The sequence below is a fragment of the Chrysochloris asiatica genome, unplaced genomic scaffold (genome assembly GCF_000296735.1).
Source record: "Chrysochloris asiatica unplaced genomic scaffold, ChrAsi1.0 scaffold00254, whole genome shotgun sequence".
Classification (NCBI taxonomy): Eukaryota; Metazoa; Chordata; class Mammalia; order Afrosoricida; family Chrysochloridae; genus Chrysochloris; species Chrysochloris asiatica.
Genome location: NW_006408772.1, coordinates 1835391 through 1841865, shown reverse-complemented (window position 1 = coordinate 1841865; position 6475 = coordinate 1835391).

Genomic DNA, 6475 nt, shown 5'->3' with positions numbered 1-6475 from the left:
GTTGGCCCAGGATCGAACATTGTTTCGTTCTGCTGTGCATGGAGTCGCTATGAGTCGGTTCCGACTCGATGGCACCTGACAACAACAACAACAACAACATAAACACTCTATGAATAGTAAAGAACTAGAAGATTTAAAAGTGCAATGAATCTTCATCTTTAAATTTTTCTAACAGTGAATACTTTCATATAAGATAACAATAAAAAATATTTACAAGTAGGCAAAATTTGTAGAAGCATGTATAGCAAAATCAGCAAAGTTGAAAATGCTGAATTGTGATTTCATAAATTTGTTTGCCTTTATACCAATGTCTAAAATGAAATATTTCCTTATCCAACCCTAGGTTCTCTTTATTGGTAGAATGTCACATTAGTTTCAGTTTATATGTCTACACAGTACCTGTTAATGTCAAGCAAAAATTCACTAATATTGCAACTAATAAGATTTCTATCCAGCAGAAATATCCCAAAAAATGGAACAGAAATTCAATTTATTTTAATTAATTCCTATTCAGTTTAGCATGGTGAGATTTTCTTTCCAAGGAAGACTACAGTTTAAAAGGTAAATATATTCTCTTACAAGATGTCTCTCCTTCTGAGCTGCTAGAATATAGTTTTTATAGTTTCCTGAGTCTAATTATTGAATCTCCATGATTAGCATATGTTATTATCGGTATATGATGCATTTAACTGAAAGTAGTGCACAAAAGAAGTGTAGTTTACCAAATTCAGTAATAAGACATCCAACAACAAAACATTTATTAATTTTTCTATATGGTACTTGACAATTTTTAAGGTCTTTTTACAATCATTATTTCATTTGTTCTTTGCAAGAACCATGGGAAAGCAGGCAATATTTTCTCTTTAATATATAAGAACAACCTTGTTTGCTGAAAGTGAAGAGCACTTGAAACATTTGCTGATGAAAATAAAAAAACACAGCCTTCAGTATGGGTTGCATCTCAATGTCAGTAAAAAAAAAGATCCTCACCACTGGACCAATAAACAACATTCTTATCAATGGAGAAAAGATTGAAGTTGTCAAGGACTTCACTTCTTGGATCAACTATCAACACTCGTGGAAGCAGTAGTCAGGAGATCAGATGATGTATTTCATTGGACAAATCTGCTTCACAGGAACTTTTTAAAGTGTTGAAGAGCAAATATGTCAGCTTGAGGACTAAGGTGTGCCTGACCCAAGCCATGGTATATTCAAAAACTGCATATGGATGTGAAAGCTGGACAGTGAATAAGGAAGATCATAGAAGAATTGATGCCTTTGGATTTTGGTGTTGGAGGAGAACCAATAGATCTGTTTTGGAAGAAGTGCAGCCAGAGTGCTCCTTGGAGGCCAAGATGGCCAAAGTTAGTCTCTCATACTTTGGACATATTGTCAGGAGGGAAGAGTCATTGTAGAAGGATATCATGCTTGGTAAGATGGAGGGTCGGAGAAAAAGAGGAAGACCCCAACAAGATGTATTGGCCAGGTGGCAGCATTGATGGACTCAAGTGTGGCAGCAGTAGTGAGGTCGGCCCAGGATCAGACATTGTTTCATTCTGCTGTGCATGGGGTCACTATGAGTCGGTTCTGACTCGATGGCACCTAACAACAACAACAACAACAAATCCAAACATATCAACAGTTGCAAGGATGACGCAGGACCAAGAAGTATTTCATTCTGTTGTGTACAGGGTTGCTATGAGATGTAATTTATAGCACCTAACAACAACAAATTCAGCATTATCAAAAAATGACACTCTGATCCATTTTTTCCTTTCAGTAACTATAATGTCAATAAAAATGTATATTTATAATAATATCAATAATAATAATAGATGCTGATTTTTTAGTTAACATTAAAGAGCTAGTAAGAATATTTGGATCTAAATTTATAGACAATCAAAGAATGCATTTGATGCACTGGACACTAACGACCTAAGAGCAGATACCAAATACACCATACATGAAGAAACCAAAAAATCATTTAAAATATGGGAAAGAAGAAAAGACCAAAATAAATATCAGAAGATATTATGGTCTGTATGAAAAGATTGAGAAAGGAACTTTGAAGGTTGATGAGAAGTATGTGAACTGGAAAAACAGGGGAGGAGATTTCATGCAGAGATAGCAAGGCATGTTAATGAAAGTGGTTGTTAGGTACTATTGAATTGGTTAAGACTTATAGAAACTCTATATACAACAGTTTGAATTACTACCCAATTCTGTGCCATACTCACAATCATTTGGAGGAGACTGTATCATAATGTTAAGAAGGGGTATGATAAATGATGTTGATAGAAACAGAAATAGAAAGCCATGCAAAAAACAAAACAAACCAACTGATGTGGAGTTGATTTTGATTCACCATTTGCTTATCATTTTGTTGTACTGTGGTGACAACTGTGTTACTGTGATGCTGAAAATTATACCACTGGATTTTAAATACAAGCAAGTTCACACACGGTGAATGGGTTTCATTGGAACTTTTAGACTAAGAATAGAAAGAAAAAGACGCAAATAATTTCTGAATGTTTAGCCACAGAAAACATTATGAATAGCAGTGTAACATAATCAGATATAGTACTGGAAGATGAGTCCCTCAGGTTGGAAGGTACTTAAATTATAACTGGGGAAGAAAGGCCTCCTCAAAGTAGAACTGACCTTAATGATGTGGGTGGCGCAACGTTTTTGGAAACTTGATTTGCTGATGTGGTGCACCGCAAAAATAAGAATAGATGCAAGCATTCCTTTGCAATTGGAACATAGAATTTATGAATTATGAATATAGGAAAATTGTAAGTGGTCAGAAAAGAAAAGGAATACATAAAAGATTGATACCCTGTACATTAGTGAGTGGAAATGGACTGGTATTGGCTATTTGAAATCAGACAATTATGGCTTACTATGACCAGAATAACAAGTTTCAGAGGAATTGTATCACATTCATCATCAAAAAGAGCATCTCAAGATCTATCTTGAAGTACAAAGTTATTTGTTACAGAATAATAACCAAAAGCCTACAAGAAAAAGCAGTTCATTCTACTATTATACAAATTTATACACCAAACAGCAAAGCCAGTCATGATGATACTGAAGAATTCTACCAACTTCTTCATTCTGAAATTGGTCATATAATAAAGATGCATTGATAACTACTGGTGATTGGAATGCATGCAAAAGTTGGAAACAAATAGGAAGCATATATAGTTGGAAAATATGGCCTCCCTGACAGAAGGAATGCAATAATTTTGCAAGACATTTGTCTTAGCACTCAACCACAGAATTAGCACTCAATCTCAGGATCGGCTTCAACCACAAGGTCGGTGGTTCAAACTCACCAGTCACTCCTCAGAAACCCTATACTGGGTTCCTACAAATTGGAATCAACTCGATGGCACTTAACAACAAGAACAACAACACAGACAGTCCATACAGACATATGTTTTTCAATAACATAAATGGCAACAATTCATATGGCTGTCACCAAATGGAATGAACAGGGGCAAAATTGACTACATTTGTGAGAAGAAACCAAGGAGAAGTTCAGTAAGATCAACCAAAACAAGGCCGAGGCCAACTGTGGAACTGACCATCAATTGATCAAATGCATAGTTAGGCTGAACTGAAGAAAACAGAGACAAGTCCACAAGAGACTAAATATGACCTTGAATATATCCCACCTGAATTTAGAGGCAATCCCCAAAACATCAATGACTGAACACTGAAACAACTGTTGTGTGATGACATCAAGGCCATTCTATATGACGAAAGCATAGGAAAGATAGAAAAGACCAAACTGCATGTCAGATGAGACTCTGGAACTTGCTTTTGAGCTTTGTTGTTGTTGCTCTTATTGTTAGGGACCATGAAGTTGGTACCGACTCAAAGCAGCCTTATGTACAACAGAAACACTGCCCTGCCAGTGCCAGCTTCACAATCATGGCTACACTTGAGTCCATTGCTGCTGCCAATGTTTCAACACATCTCTTTGGGACTCTTCCTCTTATTTTCTGACCCTCCACTTTACCAGCATGAACAAGGGAACACTATTCTTTACTGATCCTTCTTCAGGGATCGGTGCCTCCTAATAATATGTCTGAAGTATGAGAAATGAAGTCTGGCCATTGTGGCTTCTGAGGAGCATTCTGGCTGTACATTTTCTAACACTGATTTATTTGCATTTTTTGGCAGTCCATGAAACTTTTAACATTCTCCTCCAACCACATAACTCAAACATATCAATTGTTCTAATCTTTATCATTCATTGTCCAACTTTCACATGCGTATGACGGTAGTGAAAATAGCATGGCTTGGATCTGGCCCACCCAAGTTGTCAAACTGAAATCTTTGCTCTTGAACACTTTAAATACGTCTTAGGAGGCAGATTTATATAATGCACCAAGTCATTTGATTTCTTAACTACCATGAGTGTTGATGGTTGATATGAGCAAAATGAAGTCTTGTTAACAATTTCAATCTTTTCTCTATTTATCTTGATGTTATTTATTGGTCCAATATTGAGAATTTTTGTTTTCTTCACAACAAGATGCAACCCATACCAAAGACGGAGGTCCTTAATCTACATCTACAAGTATTTCAAGTCCTTTTCATTTTTAGCAAGCAAGGTTGTATCATCTGCATAACACAAGTTGCTAGTCTAATTCCAACCCTGATGCCATGTTTTTCTTCATATAATCCAGCTTCTTGAATTATTTGCTCAGCATACAGATTGAATAAGCATGGTGAAAGAATACAACCTTGGCACACACCTATTTTAAATTTAAATCATTCAGTGTTCTCTTGTTCTTTTCAAACAACTGCCTATTGGTCTGAGTACAGGTTTCTCATGAGCACAATTAAGTGTTCTGTATTACTCACTCTCCACAGTGTTGTCCATAGCTTGTCAAGATCCACACAATCAGAAGGCTTTGTCTAGTAAGTAAAGTACAGGTAAATGTCTTTGTGATATTTTCTGTTTTCAGTCCAGAACAATCTGACATCAGCAATTATATTCCTCATTCCACATCCTTGAACCTCTGGTATTTTAAAAATTGTATTTAGCAAAATTTTACTTGTATGAGATGTTAATAGTATTACCCAATGTTTCCACATTCCATTGGGACACCTCTTTTGGTGTGATCTCGTGGAGTGCAGAAACCTTGAGTAATTTAATTAATACCACATGAAATTAAATTTTTTCTTAAGATAATTTAAAAATCATTATAGCAGTACATTGACAGGGGGCTTCCAGAAATTTAAGCAGTATTCAAAAGAGGAAAGGGAGCTAGAGATGTCATTGATGATGTCAGATGGCTCTTGGCAAAAGCAGAGAATATTAGAAAGATGTTTACTTGTGAGTTAGTCATTCTATGCAAAGGCATTTGACTAAGTGAATCATAGAAAACTTCGGATCCTAGACTAAGAGTCACTTGTTTGAACAAAACAAAGTAATAATGAATGGTTCAAAATCAGGTAAGGTGTATGCCAGGGCTGTATTCTTTTACCATACTTATTAAATTTGTATATTGATCAAATAATCAGAGAAACTGAATGATATGAAAGAGAAAGTGGCATCAGAATTGGAGGAAGACTATAAGACTGTGATATTCACATAACTCAACCTTGATTACTAGAAGCCAAGATAATATAAAATACTAACTTTTGAGGAGCAAAGACTATAGTCTTTTGTATGAATTTCACCTCATTATAAAGAAAACAAAAATGATCACAATTGGACCAATAAATAACCTCATGATAAACAAACAAACAAAAAAATTGAAGTTGTCTAAGATTTCATTTTATCAGGATTGTATCAAGAGTTACTTCACAATTTAAAGTGACAGTATCAACATAAAACCAAACAGCCAGCACTCGTCTGTCTGTCGTGCAGTGGTGGCTTGGGTTGCTGTGATTCTGAGGGCTATGCCACCAGTATTTTAAATAACTGGCAGGGTCACCCATGATGGGCAGGTTTCAGATGAGCTTCCAGACAAAGACAGACTAGGAAGAAAGAGTGGCGAACTACTTCCAAATTGCTAGTCACTGAAAACTCTATGAATAGCAGAGAAAAATTGTCAGATACAGGACTGGAAGGTGGGAAGGCACTCAGAATGCGACTGGGGAAAAAAATGCCTCCTCAAAGTGGAGTTGACCAGGATGACATGAATAGAGTTAAGCTCGGGGGAGAAAAGTGCACAGAACCTGCATTTGCTGATGAGTTACAACTCAAAATGAAGAGAAACAGCTGTAAACATCCATTGAAAATAAGAACATGGAATGTACAAAGTATGAATCTGGAAAAATTGGAAGTTGTCAAAAATGAAATGGAACACATCAACATCGATATCTTAGGCATTAGTGAGATGAAATGGACTGGTATTGGCCATTTTTAATCTGATAATCACATGGTTTACTATGCAGGTAATAACAAATTGAAAAGGAATGGTGTTGCATTCATCGTCAAAAAGAACATATC